This window comes from Lipotes vexillifer, unplaced genomic scaffold (genome assembly GCF_000442215.2).
Source record: "Lipotes vexillifer unplaced genomic scaffold, Lipotes_vexillifer_v1.1 scaffold12, whole genome shotgun sequence".
In the NCBI taxonomy this organism is placed as follows: Eukaryota; Metazoa; Chordata; class Mammalia; order Artiodactyla; family Lipotidae; genus Lipotes; species Lipotes vexillifer.
Genome location: NW_006796716.1, coordinates 2,773,198 through 2,793,127, shown reverse-complemented (window position 1 = coordinate 2,793,127; position 19,930 = coordinate 2,773,198). Strand labels below are relative to the sequence as shown.

Sequence of the window (19,930 nt, the reverse complement as noted above, 5' to 3'; positions counted from 1 at the left end):
TCCCCCATTTCTGTATATGAAGATCTAGTTTATTTTAACTGGTAGTTGCAGTATATATCCATTCCTAATTGATTGTGATGTGTTGCTATTAAGAACAGTGCTGCAGTGAACAGTTTATATCTCTCTCCCTATTCATGTGCAAGAATTTTTTCAGGATATATTCCCAGAAATGGAAGTACCAAGTTGCACATTCACCTTCACTACATTATTGTCAAATTGCCCTCCGAAGACATTGTATCAATTTTGTACTCCAATCAGCAGTGTAAGAAACATACCTACCAATACCTGGTTTTGTCACCCTTTAAATTTTTTTCTCTCTGATTGGCATGAACTTGTATTATGTTTTTCCCCACAGTTAAAAACATCGTGTTTAAAATACACATGAAATTTACCATCTTAGCCACTTTTAAATGTCCAGTTCCGTGGTATATCATCACCATCATCTCCATAGCTCTTTTCATCTTGTAAAACTGAAACCCTACACCCGTTAAACAATAACTCCCCATTCCCTCCTCCCTGCAACCCTGTGGTAATCACCATTCTACTTTATGTCTCTGATTTTGACTACTCCAGGTGCCTCATATAAGTGTAATAATACAGTATTTCTTTTTGTGACTGGCTTATTTCACTTAGCTTAATGTCCTCCAGGTTCATCCATGTTGTAGTATGTGTCAGGATTTCCTTTATTTTTAAGGCTGAATAATATTCCATTGTATGTATATACCACATTTTGCTTATCCATTCATCCATCAATGGACACTTGGGCTGCTTCCACCTTTTAGCTGTTGTGAATAATGCTGCTATGAACATGGATGTACAAAATATCTCTCTGAGACCCTGCTTTCAATTATTTTCAGTATATACCCAGAAGTGTAATTGCTGGATCTTGTGGTAATTCTATTTTTAATTTTTTGAGGAACCACCATTGTGTTTTCTGTAGCAGCTGTACGATTTTACATTTGTACCAGTAGTGTACAAGGGTTCCAGTTTTTTGAAATCCTTGTCAACATTGTTATTTTTCTGGGTTTTTATTTATTTTTTTAGTAACCATCCTAATGGGTGTGAGGTGGTATCTCATTGTAGTTTTGATTTGCATTTCCCTCATGATTAGGGATGTTGAGCATCTTTTCATGTGCTTATTGGTCATTTGTATATCTTCTTTGGAGAAATTACTATTCAAGTTCTTTGCCCATTTTTGAATTGGGTTGTTGTTTTTGAGTTTTAGGAGTTCTCTATATATTCTGGGTATTAATTCCTTACAAGATAGATGACTTGTAAATAATTTCTCCCCTTCTGTGGGTTACCTTTTTACTTTGTTGATATTGTCTTTTGATATGCAACATTTAAAATTTTTCACGAAGTTCAATTTGTCTATCTCTTCTTTTGTTGCTTGTCATATCCAGGAAATTGTTGCCAAATCCAGTGTCATGAAGCTTTTGCCTTATGTTTTCTTCTACAATTTTTATACTTTTAGGGCTTACATTTAGGTCCTTGATCCATTTTGAGTTGATTTTTGTATATGATGTTTAGATAAGCGTCCAATTTCATTCTTTTGCATGTGGATATCCAGTTTTCTCAGCATCATTTGTTGAAAAGACCATCTTCTTCATGGTCCCTAGGGAGTCCACATGAATTTTGAATAGATTTTTCTATTTCTGCAAAAAACATCGTTGGAATATTGATGGGATGGCATTGAATCTGTAGATTGCTTTGGGTAGTATTGACATCTTAACAATATTAAGTCTTCCAGTTTGTGAACACAGAATTTTTTTTGGCCTCTAATTTCTTTCAGCAACATTTTGTAGTTTTCAGAGTACAAATCTTTCACGTCCTTGGTTAAATTTTATTCCCAAGTATATTATTATTTTTAATGCTATTGAAAATGGAATTGTTAATTTCCTTTTCAGATTGTTCATTGATAGTATATAGAAATACAATTGACCCTTGAACAACGTGGGGAGTAACCTGTGTATCACTTATAGTTAGCTCTCCGTGTCTGTGGTTCTTCTGCATTCGTGGATTCAACCAACCATGGACCATTTAGCATTGTAGTATTTATTATTGAAAAGTATCTGCGTGTAAGTGGACCCGTGCAGTTCAAACTCATGTTGTTCAAGGGTCAACTGTACAACTGATTTTTCTGTGTTCGTTTTCTGTCCTGAAGCTCTGCTGAATTCATTTATTAGTTCTAACAGGTTTTTTGTGTGTGGAATCTTTAGGATTTTTTTGCATATAAGATCATATCTTCTGTGAACTTAGATGATTTTACTTCTTCCTTTCCAATTTAGATGCCCTTTGTTTCTTTTTCTTGCTTAATTGCTCTGTCTAGGACTTTCACCCATCCATTGAATAGAAGTAGTGAAAGTGGGCATCCTTGTCTTGTTCCTTAAAGAAAAGCTTTCAGTCTTTCACCATTGAGTATAACGTTTGCTGTGGGTCTTTCATATATGTTTTTTAATTATGTTCAGGTAACTTCCTTCTATTCCTAGTTTGTCAAGTGTTTTTATCTTGAAAAGGTGTTGAATTTTTCATACTTTTTCTGCATTGATTGAGATAATCATGTAGTTTTTTTTCCTCCTTCATTCGTTTGAAGTGGTAAATTAAATTGATTTTTGAATGTTGAGCCATTCTTGCCTTCCAGGAATAAATTCCACTTGATCATGGTGTATAATCCTGCTGAATGTGGTTTGCTAGCATTTTGTTGAGGATTTTTGCATCATTGTTTATAAGGAATATGATCTGTATTTTTCTTGCTGTGTCTTTGTCTGACTTTGGTATCAGGGTCATGCTGGCCTCATACGATGAGTTAGGAAGTGTTCCCTTCTCTTCAATCTTTTGGGAAAAGTTTGAGAAGGATTGATATTAATTCTTCTTTAAGTGTTGGATAGAATTCACCAGTGAATCTATCAGGTTCAGGGCTTTTTTATTTTCAGCCTAAATCATTTATATTTTAGTAAACACATGATAATTCCCTCTGAGAATGAATAGATATCCAGGTCATGAATTTCAAGAAGTTTATTATCATTTTTCAAGACAATAAGTGATACACTGAATTCTTAAGTGTTATATTCCCAAGGAGTGGTGGATGAGATCCTTTCCTGAGAGCAGCTATTGGTTAATTAGATGTGGGAAAGGCCCTTTCAGGGTAACAGATTGGGGAGGCTACAGACAAGGGAAAAGCCTCAGTGCCCATACTATATTTGGCTTATTTTTATTATTTTTTTTAATTTTAGTTTATTTTTTTATACAGCAGGTTCTTATTAGTTATCCATTTTATACACATCAGTGTATACATGTCAATCCCAATCTCCCAATTCATCACACCCCGCCCTGCCACTTTCCCCCCTTGGTGTCCATACATTTGTTCTCTACATCTGTGTCTCTCTTTCTGCCCTGCAAACCGGTTCATGTGTACCATTTTTCTAGGTTCCACATATATGTGTTAACATACAGTATTTGTTTTTCTCTTTCTGACTTACTTCACTCTGTATGACAGTCTCTAGATCCATCCACGTCTCTACAAATGATCCAATTTCGTTCCTTTTTATGGCTGAGTAATATTCCATTGTATATATGTACCACATCTTCTTTATCCATTTGTCTGTCGATGGGCATTTAGTTTGCTTCCATGACCTGGCTACTGTAAATAGTGCTGCAGAGAACATTGGGGTGCATGTGTCTTTTGGAATTATGGTTTTCTCTGGGTATATGCCCAGTAGTGGGATTGCTGGGTCATATGGTAATTCTATTTTTAGTTTTTTAAGGAACCTCCATGCTGTTCTCCATGGTGACTGTATCAATTTACATTCCCACCAACAGTGCAAGAGGGTTCCCTTTTCTCCACACCCTCTCCAACATTTGTTGTTTGTAGATTTTCTGATGATGGCCATTCTAAATGGTGTGAGGTGATACCTCATTGTAGTTTTGATTTGCATTTCTCTAATAATTAGTGATGTTGAGCAGCTTTTCATGTGCTTCTTGGCCATCTGTATGTCTTCTTTGGAGAAATGTCTATTTAAGTCTTCTGCACATTTTTTGATTGGGTTGTTTGTTTTTTTAATATTGAGCTGCATGAGCTGTTTTTATATTTTGGAGATGAATCCTTTGTCCGTTGATTCATTTGCAAATATTTTCTCCCATTCTGAGGGTTGTCTTTTGGTCTTGTTTGTAGTTTCCTTTGCTTTGCAAAAGCTTTTAAGTTTCATTAGGTCCCATTTGTTTATTTTTGTTTTTATTTCCATTACTCTAGGAGGTGGATCAAAAAAGATCTTGCTGTGATTTATGTCAAAGAGTGTTCTTCCTATGTTTTCCTCTAAGAGTTTTATAGTGTCTGGTCTTACGTTTAGGTCTCTAATCCATTTTGAGTTTACTTTTGTGTATGATGTTAGGGAGTGTTCTAATTTCATTCTTTTACATGTAGCTGTCCAGTTTTCCCAGCACCCCTTATTGAAGAGACTGCCTTTTCTCCATTGTATATCCTTGCCTCCTTTGTCATAGATTAGTTGACCACAGGTGCATGGGTTTATCTCTGGGCTTTCTATCCTGTTCCATTGATCTATATTTCTGTTTTTGTGCCAGTCCCATACTGTATTGATTACTGTAGTTTTGTAGTACAGTTTGAAGTCAGAGAGTCTGATTCCTCCAGCTCTGTTTTTCATTCTCAAGACTGCTTTGGCTATTCAGGGTCTTTTGTGTCTCCATACAAATTTTAAGATTTTTTTTTTCTAGTTCTGTAAAAAATGCCATTGGTAATTTGAAAGGGATTGCACTGAACCTGTAGATTGCTTTGCGTAGTAGAGTCATTTTCATAATGTTGATTCTTCCAATCCAAGAACATGGTATATCTCTCCATCTATTTGTATCATCTTTAATTTCTTTCATCAGTGTCTTATAATTTTCTGCATACAGGTCTTTTGTCTCCTTAGGTAGGTTTATTCCTAGATATTTTATTGTTTTTGTTGCAGTGGTAAATGGGAGTGTTTTCTTGATTTCACTTTCAGATTTTTCATCATTAGTGTATAGGAATGCCAGAGATTTCTGTGCATTAATTTTGTATCCTGCTACTTTACCAAATTCATTGATTAGCTCTAGTAGTTTTCTGGTAGCATCTTTAGGATTCTCTATGTATAGTATCATGTCATCTGCAAACAGCGACAGTTTTACTTCTTCTTTTCCGATTTGGATTCCTTTTATTTCCTTTTCTTCTCTGATTGCTGTGGCTAAAACTTCCAAAACTATGTTGAATAAGAGTGGTGAGAGTGGGCAACCTTGTCTTGTTCCTGATATTAGTGGAAATGTTTTCAGTTTTTCACCATTGAAGATGATCTTGGCTGTGGGTTTGTCATATATGGCCTTTATTATGTTGAGGAAAGTTCCCTCTATGCCTACTTTCTGCAGGGTTTTTATCATAAATGGGTGTTGAATTTTGTCAAAAGCTTTCTCTGCATCTATTGAGATGATCATATGGTTTTTCTCCTTCAATTTGTTAATATGGTGTATCACGTTGATTGATTTGCGTATATTGAAGAATCCTTGCGTTCCTGGAATAAACCCCACTTGATCGTGGTGTATGATCCTTTTAATGTGCTGTTGGATTCTGTTTGCTAGTATTTTGTTGAGGATTTTTGCATCTGTGTTCATCAGTGATATTGGCCTGTAGTTTTCTTTCTTTGTGACATCCTTGTCTGGTTTTGGAATCAGGGTGATGGTGGCCTCGTAGAATGAGTTGGGGAGTGTTCCTCCCTCTGCTATATTTTGGAAGAGTTTGAGAAGGATGGGTGTTAGCTCTTCTCTAAATGTTTGATAGAATTCGCCTGTGAAGCCATCTGGTCCTGGGCTTTTGTTTGTTGGAAGATTTTTAATCACAGTTTCAATTTCAGTGCTTGTGATTGGTCTGTTCATGTTTTCTATGTCTTGTTCAGTCTTGGAAGGTTACATTTTTTTAAGAATTTGTCCATTTCTTCCAGATTGTCCATTTTATTGGCATAGAGTTTCTTGTAGTAGTCTCTTAGGTTGCTTTGTATTTCTGTGATGTCTGTTGTAACCCCTTTCTCATTTCTAATTTTATTGATTGAGTCCTATCTCTGTTTTTCTTGATGAGTCTGGCTAAAGGTTTATCAATTTACTACATCTTCTCAAAGAACCAGGTTTTAGTTTTATTGATCTTTGCTATTGTTTTCTTTGTTTCTATTTCATTTATTTCTGCTCTGATATTTATGATTTCTTTCCTTCTACTAACTTTGGGTTTTGTTTGTTCTTCTTTCTCTAGTTCCTTTAGGTTTAAGGTTAGATTGTTTATTTGAGATTTTTCTTGTTTCTTGAGGTAAGGTTGTATTACTATCAACTTACCTCTTATTACTGCTTTTGCTGCACCCTATAGGTTTTGGATTGTTGTGTTTACATTGTCATTTGTCTCTAGGTATTTTTTGATTTCCTTTTTGATTTCTTCAGTGATCTCTTGGTTATTTAGTAATGTATTGTTTAACCTCCATGTGTTTGTGTTTCTTACATTTTTTTCCCTGTAATTCATTTCTAATCTCATAGTGTTGTGGTCAGAAAAGATACTTGATATCATTTCAATTGTCTTAAATTTACTGAGGCTTGATTTGTGACCCAAGACGTGATCTATGCTGGGGAATGTCCTGTGTGCACTTGAGAAGAAAGTGTAATCTGCTGTTTTTTGGATGGCATGTCCTATAAATATCAATTAAATCTATCCGGTCTATTGTGTCATTTAAAGCTTGTATTTCCTTATTAATTTTCTGTCTGGATGATCTGTCCCTTGGTGTAAGTGAGGTGTTAAAGTCTCCCACTATTATTGTGTTTCTGTCGATTTCTTCTTTTTTAGCTGTTAGCAGTTGCTTTATGTACTGAGGTGCTCCTATGTTGGGTGCATATATATTTATAATTGTTATATCTTCTTCTTGGATTGATCCCTTGATCATTATGTAGTGTCCTTCTTTGTCTCTTGTTACATTCTTTATTTTAAAGTCTATCTTATCTGATATGAGTATTGCTACTCCAGCTTTCTTTTGATTTCCATTTGCATGGAATATCTTTTTCCCTCCCCTCACTTTAAGTCTGTATGTGTCCCTAGGTCTGAAGTGGGTCTCTTGTAGACAGCATACATATGGGTCTTGTTTTTGTATCCATTCATCAAGCCTGTGTCTTTTGATTGGAGCATTTAATCCATACACGTTTAAGGTAGTTATCAATATGTATGTTCCTATTACCATTTTCTTAATTGTTATGGGTTTGTTTTTGTAGGTCCTTTTCTTCTCTTGTGTTTCCCACTTAGAGAAGTTCCTTTAGCATTTGTTGTAGAGCTGGTTTGGTGGTGCTGAATTCTCTTAGCTTTTGCTTGTCTGTAAAGCTTTTGATTTCTCCATCGAATCTGAATGATAGCCTTGCTGGGTAGAGTAATCTTGGTTGTAGTTTCTTCCCTTTCATCACTTTAAATATGTCATGCCACCCACTTCTGGCTTGTAGAGTTTCTGCTGAGAAATCAGCTGTTAACCTTATGGGAGTTCCCTTGTATGTTATTTGTCATTTTTCCCTTGTTGCTTTCAGTAATTTTTCTTTGCCTTTAATTTTTGTCAATTTGATTACTATGTGTCTTGGTGTGTTTCTCCTTGGGACTCTCCTGCCTGGGTCTCTCTGCGCTTCCAGGACTTGCGTGGCTATTTCCTTTCCCATGCTAGGGAATTTTTCAACTATAATCTCCTCAAATATTTTCTTGGGTCCTTTCTTCCTCTCTTCTCCTTCTGGGACCCCTATAATGTGAATGTTGTTGCGTTTAATGTTGTCCCAGAGGTCTCTTAGGCTGTCTTCATTTCTTTTGTCTTTATTCTGTTCCATGGCAGTGAATTCCACCATTCTGTCTTCCAGGTCACTTATCTGTTCTTCTTCCTCAGTTATTCTGCTATTGATTCCTTCTAGTGTATTTTTCATTTCAGGTATTGTATTGTTCATCTCTGTTTGTTTGTTCTTTAATTCTTCTAGGTCTTTGTTAAATATTTCTTGTGTCTTCTCGATCTTTGCCTCCATTCTTTTTCCGAGGTCCTGGATCATCTTCACTCTCATTATTCTGAATTCTTTTTCTGGAAGGTTGCCTATCTCCACTTCATTTAGTTGTTTTTCTGGGGTTTTATCCTGTTCCTTCATCTGGTACATAGCCCTCTGCCTTTTCATCTTGTCTGTCTTTCTGTGAATGTGTTTTTTGTTCCACAGGCTGCAGGATTGTAGTTCTTCTTGCTTCTGCTGTCTGCCCTTTGGTGGATGAGGCTATCTAAGAGGCTTGTGTAAGGTTCCTGATGAGAGGAACTGGTGGTGGGTAGAGCTGGGTGTTGCTCTGGTGGGCAGAGCTCAGTAAAACTTTAATCTGCTTGTCTACTGATGGGTGGGGCTGGGTTCTCTCCCTGTTGGTTGTTTGGCCTGAGGTGACCCAACACTGGAGCCTACCTGGGCTCTTTGGTAGGGCTAATGGCAGCCTCTGGGAGGGCTCACGCCATGGAGTACTTCCCAGAACTTCCGCTGCCAGTGTCCTTGTCCTCATGGTGAGCCACAGCCACCCCCAGCCTCTGCAGGAGACCCTCTAACACTAGCAGGTAGGTCTGGTTCAGTCTCCTATGGGGTCACTACTCCTTCCCCTGGGTCCCAGTGCGCACACTACTTTGTGTGTGCCCTCCGAGAGTGGAGTCTCTTTTTCCCCCAGTCCTGTCGAAGTCCTGAAGTCAAATCCCACTAGGCTTCAAAGTCTGACTCTCTAGGAATTCCTCCTCCTGTTGCCGGACCCCCAGGTTGGGAAGCTTGACATGGGGCTCAGGACCTTCACTCCAGTGGGTGGGCTTCTGTGGTATAAGTGTTCTCCAGTCTGTGAGTCACCCACCTGGCAGTTATGGGATTTGATTTTATTGTGATTGCACCCCTCCTACCGTCTCACTGTGGCTTCTCCTTTGTCTTTGGATGTGGGGTATCTTTTCTGGTGAGTTCCAATGTCTTCCTATTGATGATTGTTCAGCAGTTAGTTGTGATTCCGTTGCTCTCGCAAGAGGGAGTGAGAGCACATCCTTCTACTCTGCCATCTTGAACCAATCTTCTATATTTGGCTTATAGTTCTGCTTTGTGTCAACTCTGCCAGTAAGAGAGTATATATTTGAATTATAATAATAAGGTGGTCTGCCCACCCTCTTGGTAGTGCTGTGTGCAGGGCACATGTGTAGCACCCTGCTTTTGCTCTCAACTCCTCAGAAGTGGCAGTTGGGTTGTTGGTCTTTTTGTATTTTGTTGTTCATAATTTTCCCAACTGGGCATGCATGTAGTTATTTTTAGTCCCTTATAGTTTCTTTGTATTTATTGCTGGAGAAGACTTTTGTCCAGGTGCAAGTACTGCAGCAAAGGGTCCCAGGTTCCAGCCTGTCTCAATGGGACAACCAGGACATGTACTAGTTTGTGGAGATCCCTGGGAAAGTGTGGATTTTTAATCTAGAATGTACTTGAGTTTCACTAGTCTTTTTCATTGTGTTCATAGGAAGTTGCAGCTGGTCTGCCAGCAGTCATACTGTCTCTCTTATCCTGAGTTTGTTGTGAAATTCTGAAGCCATAGGTAGCTATTATACAAGTGAGATTCTGTATAGTTTGAAGGAATAATCATGCCTCCTCATTCCAGGTTTTCACTTTCCAAATATCACTTAGAGTTCTTTATTCAGTTGAGTAGCCATATAGACACCAACCATTTTTCTCAAATATATGACTTAACACTGTCATTTAGGAAGTAGCTGTACCAAAACAGGCCAAAAAGAAACAAACAAACAAAAAAAGAAATTACTGATGGCTGGTATTTGAGATGAAAATCCTTTCACTATAGAGCCTAGGGGTTGAGTTATTGCAAAATAAAAGCTGAGAGCTGTGAATTTACTACATCCATTCAAAGTAAGTAGCATATAAAATACAGACTCTGGCATAGAGAAAAGATGTGAAAATCAGTTCAATGGATTGAGCTTGCAGATTTCGTGTTTCATTGCTCAAACTTGCACACACTAATATTCTGCAAAAGATAATTGCAGCAAAGAAAAATGACCTTTTGCAAATAAGGCTAAAAGCATTTCTCCAAAGAGACCAGAGTAAACATGTGTATGTAGGTATAAAGTGTTACTGTTCAACACATGTTATTTCTAGAAAAAACTACATAGGTTAAAACTATGACAGTGTGCAACATCTTAAGCCATTATAGCAGCAGCAACAGCAACAACAGCAAAAATGGACCAAAATCACTGTTTTTATGGTGATTAATGTACCCAAATAAGAAATATTGATCAAAACTCAGGAAATAAATGCCTGGACTGATACAATGTCAGTTGTTGGAAAAACTTTTTGACATATTTAAGAACATTTAAAAGTGAAAATGGAGTTCAGGCATCCAAAATGGATCTGGGTGGCCACTGTGGATGCGGTTTTAGACATGTTCCTACATCACTGAGAGCTTGAATTTTCTGAACCGTATAAAACTCACGGATACCACCAGCCATTTTCAAAACAGTATCTGCTAGCAGCTGCTAGCTTCAACCTTGTAGTATCAAAGTCTGAGCCCCCTCTTCCCGCACTGAAACTATGTAATCATCTCAATCCCCAACCAATCCTTAACAAGCACCCTTACTTCTTGCCAACTCCAATTCTAATTCTTGACAAACAATGTATGTAACCTTGTGAAATTTTTTTGCCCTTTATAAGCCTCCCCCATTTTGTAATCTGGCGGAACACAATCCAAGTGCTTCTTGAATCAGTGTCTCTTGGGCTGCGGTCCTAACAAAGCCCAAATAAACACCTTTTTGTTTCAATCAGGTCTCCATTTCTCACATTTTGGTTAACATTTACTTCAATTTAAATGTCTTATCATCTCTAAAAATTTTTTAAGTGCTAAAATTATATAAAGCAGGCAAATTCTTCAAATAATTTGCTATTAAGTATGCCAATTTTTATAGAGCTAAACAAGGAACTGAGAATAAGTTAAGGTGAAACAGGAAAAGATAGACATGGGGAAAAACAAGTTGTAGCTGCACAAGGCAATAAAATGCCATCTTGGCCTCCTCATTTCAGTTAAACGCATGAGCTAACAGATTAGATGTCTGCTGGTTTAGCATACTAACTCCCTTGGATTTGCTAAAATTTATACAACAATCAATAGGTATACATAAATTCCTAAGGAAAAGAGTACCACTTAAAAATCAACATCGGAAACTATCAAAGCAATTTTCAAAATAAAAGATTGTCTGTTACTGTGAATGAATATAAAATGTAATAGATATACAAACTAGGAACTAAAGCCTTGTCCGAAGTTTAATTACTTCTCCCTTTAGCTGCTTTTTCAAGGACGTGTACACTAACCAAAGGATGATTGAAAAGTTTGCTGTGATCTTTTTCTTTTCTAAAAAAAGAAGCATAGAAGATACAAACAAAATGTCCTTCAGTCCCTTAGACTGTCAAGACCTCCTTTGCCTTTCTTCTACTAGTTTCTTGTGGAACTGGCTGAGCCCTGAGCAGTCCAGAATCATCACTACCCTCTGACATGTTGTCATTTAGGTCACTTCCATCATGACTGTGGATGCGTGCATCTTCCTCAGTATCCTGAGACTCACCTATTGACATGGTAACAGGAGGTGATGCCAGTGTAGTTCTAGACACTGCTCCACATTTTTCTATTGGTGGGAGAAGAAGCAGTGGTGAAATTGGTTCTCCACCTGCTGAGTTCTTACCAGGGAGGTTCTCTGTTGTGTTCTGATCATTTTCCATTTTACAGTGCATAGTGCCAGCCTGTTAACTATCTGAAATTTCACCCTCTGGGTGAAATTCAGGTTTTATTCAGAGGATGAAGTGCCAGTAGATTCCTTTATACTGGCAGCAAAACCAGCAAGACTCTTATCTGCGCCTTCTGCTGCTATTTTCTGAAGGGGAGCCTGTTTTCTTCTCTTTGGAGAGTAATTTTTGGTCTTTTGGCTCCTCCTCTTTTAAGTTTTCCTTTGGCTGCAGTGGTGATGGTGGTAGGAGATCCTGTGCACCTGCACTTTCCTAGAGATGCTGCATTTTACTTTATATTCACTCTGCATGTTGGACTTTTGCTTTTTGTTACCTTTTTGGAAAGGAGACATTTTTGGGAATTGGCCCCGTGTAAAGAAGAATATCTGTAGAAGGCGCTGTTTTCACCCGAGCGGGCCCCTTCTGAGCAGTCCTGCAGCTTTTTTAACTTGATTTACTTTCCAGAGTTATCATTTTACTTTTTTTTCTCATGCAGGTACTTTTCTTTTTATTCTCCTCTACTTTGCTGTCACCCTTTGGCACTTCCTGACTATTTTGGTAGAAACCTTTTCTTTTTCTCTTTTGTCATAGGTTTTTCATCATTCACAGGATCATTTATGGAATGGGCTTCAGCTTCTATTTTCTTGTAACTTTTCTTGGTTTTACAGGATTTCTGAATCATTGCTGGCATGCACATCCATCTCTTTAGTCTCTGTTGCTGATTTGCCAGTTTTGGTAGACACTTGGATGATTGAGACATTACTATAAGCCTTTTTCTCTTTTAAAACATTCTCTTTTTTCTCCACTTTCAGACCATTATTGATTTTTAAAATATATTGTATCTAGCAACCTTTATGTACTCTCCTGCTAATGCTGATTGTTTGTGATTCTCTTGGATTTTATGTAAAACAATCATTTATCTGCTTATAACAGAAGTTTTATTTCTTCTGTTTCAATTCTTAAGTCTCACTACATTGCTATACCCTTTGCCCTCCAGTACAGTGTTAAAAAGGAACAGTGTGTTATAAAGCAGAAACTGACACACCATTGTAAAGTAATTATACTCCAATAAATATGTTTAAAAAAAAAAAAGGAACAGTGATGATACCAAGTCCAAGCTCGTACTGCTCACTGCACCACAGGCCAATAAATCAAGAGATGAGTTGTTGGGGCAAGGAATAGTGACTTTATTTGGAAAGCCAGCAGACTGAGAAGATAGTGGACTAGTGTCCCAAAGAACCATCCTACTTGAGTTAGAATTCAGGCCCCTTTTATACTAGAAGGGGAGGGCATGTGGCTGGTTATTGCAAACTTCTTGGTGCTGGCCAGACTCCAGAGGGTATGTAATAATCCTTTCTTCTTGCAGCTGTCCACATAGGTCTGGTCACAATGTTCCTGTAAACCTCCAACAAGACAAATGTTATACCTTTTAAAAGATCAAGCCTGGGAGTCAGAACCTTGAGAAAGGGCTAGTATAAATATTTCATGCAATAGGCAACACTCCTTTACAAAGGTGTAGAGCCAGCATGACTAAGCACAGGCAACAGAGCACAAAGGTTAGAGATAAAGGAATAGATGCAATATGGAGTCAGGTTTGTTCTTCTCTGTTACAGTCATAGCATTTTGTCTTGTTTCTCACTTTATCAATCAGTATGATGTTTACTGTAGATACTGAGTAATTTACCTATCACATTAAGGAAGTTACCATATATACCTAATGTACTAAGAATTTTTTTCATGACATGAATTGAAAATTTTCTTAATTTGTTAAAATGAATATAGATTTTCTCCTTTAATATCTTTAAAAAATTATTTATTTATGTTTGGCTGCTTTGGGTCTTTGTTGCTGCACGCAGGCTTTCTCTAGTTGCGGCAACTGGGGGCTACTCTTCGTTGTGGTGCGTGAGCTTCTCATTGCTGTGGCTTCTCTTGTTGCGGAGCATGGGCTCTAGGCACGCGGGCTTCAGTAGTTGTGGCACACAGGCTCAGTAGTTGTGGCTCGTGAGCTCTAGAGCTCAGGTTCGGTAGCTGTGGCGCACAGGCTTAGTTGCTCCATGGCATGTGGGATCTTCCCGGACCAGGGCTTGAACCCGTGTCCCCTTCATTGGCAGGCAGATTCTTAACTACTGCACCACCAGGGAAGTGCCTTCTTTAATATCTTAAAGATTTTCTAGTATGATTTTCTAGTATGACAGAGTTCCTACTAGATCATGTTATATTATTTTTTGTGAACACGGTTAGGTTTAGCTTCCTATTCATTTCAGATTTTCGCATCTATATTTATGAGTGAAACAAGCTTATAATATACTATACTCAGTTTCACTTGTTTTTAAGCCATATAGACCATGTCTCTGACTTCCTTTGCTCAAAATTATATGATTAAGATTCGCTTATGTTGTTGTATGTAGCTATACTGTAGTTTGTTCATTTTTGTTGTTAAATCATGTTAAAGATAAACAAAGCCAGACACTAGTCAGAGTGGTGAACACAGAGTTTAATCGGTAGTATACTATTGCCATAGGGAAGAGTCCAGTGTGAATGGAACTTCACCTCAATTTTCACAGAGGCAACTGGTCCTTTTAAAGGGAAAGTGAGGGAGTAGGGAGGGAGATGAGTGGAACTCAGTCAGGGAAGCGAAAAACTACAAAAAGGGGATGGGAGTTGGACCATGTGAAACCCAGGGGGGTTTGCTAACTGGTGCTTATCCGAGTTAGTTTCTCACCCTCCACAGGGCCTGGGAGACAGGGGTCCCATCTTCAGTTGTTGGCTGAAATAAACAGTAAGTTCTTTGGAAGCCTTGAGTTTCCTCAGACAGGCACTTTCCTGGGCTGGAGTCAGCCTAGGGATGTGGTCTTGAGCTGTTTCTAAATGTGTCTCATAATACAGGTATCTTCAGATAAAGATATCTTCAGATGTCTGAATTTTTGTAAGTTCTTTATAAATTCTGGATACGAGATTTTCTTAGTTATTTGTATTAGGGATATTTTCTCTCAGTCTCTGGCTTGCCCTTTTGCTTTGTTAATGTTGTATTTTTAAATTATTTATTTATTTTTTGGCTGCATTGGGTCTTCGTTGCTGCCCGCGGGCTTTCTCTAGTTGCGGCGAGCAGGTGCTACTCTTCATTGTGACGTGAGGGCTTCTCATTGCGGTGGCTTCTCTTGTTGCAGAGTATGGGCTCTAGGCACGCGGGCTTCAGTAGTTGTGGCACGTGGGTTCAGTAGTTGTGGCTCGTGGGCTCTAGAGTGCAGGCTCAGTCGTTGTGGCGGACGGGCTCAGTTGATCTTCCCGGACCAGGGATTGAACCTGTATCCCCTGCATTGGCAGGCGGGTTCTTAACCACTGTGCCACCAGGGAAGTACCCTCAATGTTGTATTTTAATGAAAAGAGAAGTTTTAAATTTTAATAGGATTAGGTTTATCAATGTTTTCTTTTGTGGTTAGTGCTTGCTTACGTCTTTTTAAAAAAATAGACGTTTTTTAGAGAAGTTTTAGGTTCACAGCAAAATTGAACAGAAAGTACAGAGAGTTCCTATATAACCCCTGACTCCCCCCACACGCCACAGGTACAGCCTCCTCAACTATCAGCATCCCAAACCAGAGTGGTATAGTTGTTACAGTTGATGAACCTACATTGACACATCATTATCCCCTAAAGACCACAGTTTGCATTAGGGTTGATGTATTGATACATTCTGTGGATTTTGACAAATAAATAATGACATGTCCATCATTATAATATCACACAGAATAGCATTCCTGACCTAAAAATCCTGTATGTTCTGCCTGTCCATCCCTCTCTGTCACTAATCCCTGGCAGCCACTGATCTTTACAGTTTTGCCTTTTCTAGAATGTCATATAGTTGGAATCGGACAGTGTGAAATGAAGCCTTTTCAGATTGGCTTCTGTCACATCTATGAATTACACTTTCCTCCATATCTTTTCATGACTTGATAGCTCTTTTCTTTTCAGTTTCATTAATATTCCATTGTTTGGATGTACCACAGTTTATCCACTCAGCTACTTAAGGACATATTGGCTGCTCTCAAGTTTTGGCAGTTATGAAAAAGCTACTATAAGCATCTGTGGTCATACGTTTTCCACTCATTTGAGTGAATACCAAGGAGCACAATTGCTGTTAAGAGAATGTTTGGTTTTATTAAAAACTGCCAAACTGTCTTCCAAAATGGCTGTACCATTTTACATCCCCACCGGCAACAAATGACAGTTCCTGTTGCTCTGCATCCTCACCAGCATCTGGTGTTCTGTGTTTTGAATTTTTGCCATTCTGATGGCATGTAGTGGTATCTCGTGTTTCAGTTTGCTTTCCTCGATGACATATGATGTGGAGCATCTTTCCATATGCTTATTTGCCATTTATCTTTGGTATGGTGTGTCTGTTTATATCTTTTGCCCATTTTAAAATTGAATTGATTGTTTTCTTGTTGTATTTTAAGAATCCTTGGTGTATTTTGGATAACAGTCCTTTTTAAGATTTATGCATAACGGTTCTTTTTAGGATTTATGTTCCGTGTTCCTCCCAACTTAGAGGACATCAATACCACAACTTCTGTCCTCACAGGGGCATTAGAACCTCAACTCCTAGGTTCTAGGGTCTGAATTTGGGTCTAAAATTCCATGGGGCATTTAGTATGAGGCTACCCTGACTTTGATTTCTCCCCTCCCTGCTTTTTTTGACCTCAGAACTCCCCCTAAATCATAGATGCGGAGTCTCACTGTTCCTTACGGGGGATATGGTTGTGGGTATGAGAGGGCAGGGGAGTTATATGGGCAGCCTAGAATAGGACAGCTACACGCTTTGAATTTTAAATTCACGACAGTTGTTGCCTAACTGCCAAACAAATATACGTTAATGCTGATGTAAGTGCTCTAGTTTGGTCATGTGTTCCTTTGCAAGTGCAGTTATTAGTTAAATACTTTTCCTTTTCAGATGTGCGTTCCAAACCAGAGTATGATGAAAGCCATGTGATTACAGCCTGTCTGGTGAAGAAGGTATATGGGCAGAGTCAGAATCTGGGGCTACCTTACAGGAGGGTGGAGAGAATGCGAGATTGTGTCCGAGATCCAGGAGGCAGCACCTACTACTGGATACTGTGGGCGGCAGAGACAGGACTGCCCTTGTGTGTTCACCATGAGGGTCTCCTACACTGTTTCACACTCCTTAAGGTCTCCCCACTGCCCCCGTGACTGCACGTTCAACAACTTCATTAAGCAAATGTTGCTTTAATTCCTTGACTTGCCAGGCAATGTTCCAGACCCTGGGGATATAACAGAATACAAGATGCACTTAATTCATTCTCCCTGCCTCATTGAGCATCTCTTGTACTCGGGCAACAGACAACAAGCCATAGAAATAGTTTGTATAACCCAGAGATGGAAGCCCCTTCCCTCCTCTCCCTTCCATTTCCATCCTGTCTTCCTATTCCCGGTCCAGCTTTTATAATGACTGGGCACTGCAGGCAGTCACAGGCCTCGCTCCTGCAGTGAAGCCCTTCCCTCCAGCCCCGTTGGGAGTCTTCTCTCTCTGGTCCCTGCTGAGCCTGGCAGCCTTCACTTGGGCTCCACCTTGACCCCTCCCATCCTGACCACATTTTCTGCCCTTGACTTCCAGGTTCTCCCTTGCTTCCCTGGTTTCTTCTCTACCTCTTTGGTTCAGCTTCATTTTCTCCTGCTGCTGCCTGAAGAAACCACTACTCTGTTCTTGTATATCTGTTGGTCAGTGTACTTTCTTCAGAGATTTCATCCAAGCTTACAGCTTCAGCTGTCCACATGCAGTTAGCCATCCTGTCAATTTTACTTCCAAAATTCTGTCTGGCAATATTTCCCCCTTCTCCCTGTTCCCACTGCCACTGTGCTGCTGCGCACTCCACCTCTGGCCCTTTCCCACACAACTTGCCAGGGAGCCTGTGCCTTGCCTCAAGTATTTTTCTGGGATAAGCTTGCTCCTAACACCTCCCTTTCCCTGCCCTAGTGTGTCATTATCTGCTTTTTTCCTCTCTGGATTTTCAGTTTTCCGGCTCCATACTCTAGCTCTTCATCTCCATTTCAGGCCTTCCTTGGTGTTTTGCAGTTGATTCAGAGCCCCTTCATCCTGTATGGCTTTCAGCTTCCAACTCACCTCTCAAATCTGTGTGTTCCTTTGATTCTGGCAGTACCCCCAGCTCTGGAAAAGAGGCATTCCCTCTGCCTCAGCCCCTTGGCCAGGCTGACACCTCACACCTCCCCTCCCCTACTTTCTGGCCAGGAGGTTACAGGCCTGAAGGCCGAAAGGGAACCCCAGCATGAGCAGGACACACAGCCCCCAAGTCGGTGTTCACACACCAGATCTGGTTCCACCTCCCTCTCCAGCCTCATCCGGCATGCTTCCACTCTCCCCTGACACCTCCACAACCTTGTCCTGCCATGTATCCTGGGTTCTAAGATGCTCATTTGTCCTTGTATTTTAACACTTCTGAGGTTGGAATATATCCTACAATTGATTTGCACCTTAAAGTGACAAAGTCTTTTCCCCCAAAAGTGAATGTGGCCAACATCTGTTGTTTTTCTGCCTGGCACCTCCACTTTTTTGAGGGGAACTCCTCCTCTCTCTGCTTAAATCATGGGGGTCTAGTGGTGCTCCCTAGAATAGGATCCAGACCCTGGCCACGGTGATTGTCCTGGGAAGAAAACAGCAAATCAGAATTGGCATTAGGGAAGGCTGCTCCTTCCACTCTGGTGGTGGAGTTTGGAGGATGGGAGTCTGAACATCGCTGGTGGTTGTGACTCAGGCTTCAGGACAAAGTGGTCTGAGAAGGTGAACCCAGTGTGCAGGGGACACAGAGAGCAACGGGGCCCAGGAGGGAGGTCTGGGCTTTAGATCACCGGTTCAGGTCTTCCCAGGACCGCTTGCTCCCCGCCCTGCCTGAAGTAGCATTATGTGCCGACACACCTGTCCTTCTGCGCACGCTCCTGACTGCAAGTGTTATGAAATTGGTGGCGCATGTTACAGCCAGCGGTCTCTTACAATCTAGGAAATGGCAATATGTGTGGTCCCTTGGACACACTGCTCTCTGTGACCCAGGGACGTGTATGCTTTGTTCATCATTGTATCCCGGGTGCTCACTCTGGTCCCTGGCATCTGGTAGGTGCTTGGGACCTACCTGTTAACTAAAAAATGAATGACGGGTATCTGTTCCTTCAGCCTGGAATGCTCCCCCAGCCCTTGTCCATCTGGCAAATTTCCACTTGCCCTCACAGTCTCATCTCAAATGCCTCCTGTCCCATGAGACCCTTCTGAGTCCTCCAGGCCAACTCAGGCATTTCCCTTTTTGTTTTTTTTTCTTGTATCTCCGTATTTCAGAACCTAGCACAGTGTGAGTGCAAAGTGAGTCCTCAACGAATGTTTATTAAATAAAAATGGATGTTCGGCCACAACTCTCCTGTGCTCCCACCTGCTCAAGCCTCTAGGGGCTGTTCTCACCTTTTCCCCTTTTGCTCATGCTCTTCTCCATACCCGGAGCCTTCTACCCCCTCATTATCACCTGTCTAAGTCCTGCTCGTCCTCCGAGCACCACCTGTCTCCCAACTCTGTTAGACGAATATGATTTCTCTCCTTAATCCTGGAGAGCGTCCCGGGTCTGTGCCTCCAGGGGCCTTACTGCTCTGCCTTGAAGCACAGTAGATGCGCACGCATCCTGTCCCACCTGAACGTCCTCTGTCAGGGCCTCTGCGACAGTCAGCTCAGGCCACAAGGGACAGAGCCAGGCTCAGGCTCCCCTGCGTAGTGGGGGCTTTCAGGAAGCATTGAGAACAAGTGAAGACTCACCTCTCTGCTGCCACCAGCTGGGCCTTCCCGAGCTCTGGGACACCCTTTGGAGTCCTGGGCAGTTCTGGTACTGGGAGAGGTCATCGCCTCCTTGGCAGAAGGCACCTGTTGTTCCTGCCCTTGTGGTCCAGCATAATGATGACTCAGCCTGTCCCCAGCTCCTCCTCACGACCTCATTGCTGCTGTCTGCCCATTCCTTCCTTTAACCATATTTATGGCCTGCTGTGTGCCAGGCACTGTTCTGGAAGCTCAGGATACATCAGTGGCTATAAAGGGACAAAAGGTCCTGCTCTCACAGAGCTTCCATTTGAGCTTACG

General features: G+C 40.4%; 1 protein-coding gene and 1 pseudogene across 1 annotated transcript in view; one reads left to right on the top strand and one right to left on the bottom strand.

The window, feature by feature from the left end:
- Positions 1-11,469: 11,469 nt before the first annotated feature.
- On the bottom strand, positions 11,470-19,696 carry LOC103084931 (RE1-silencing transcription factor-like; annotated as a pseudogene).
- Positions 16,744-19,930, top strand: part of STYXL1 (serine/threonine/tyrosine interacting like 1) — a 33,509-nt gene continuing 30,322 nt past the window's right edge. The window contains exon 1 of the mRNA XM_007468799.1: positions 16,744-16,800. The gene's annotated coding sequence lies outside the window, so the exon portion shown is untranslated. The remainder of the gene's footprint in view (positions 16,801-19,930) is intronic.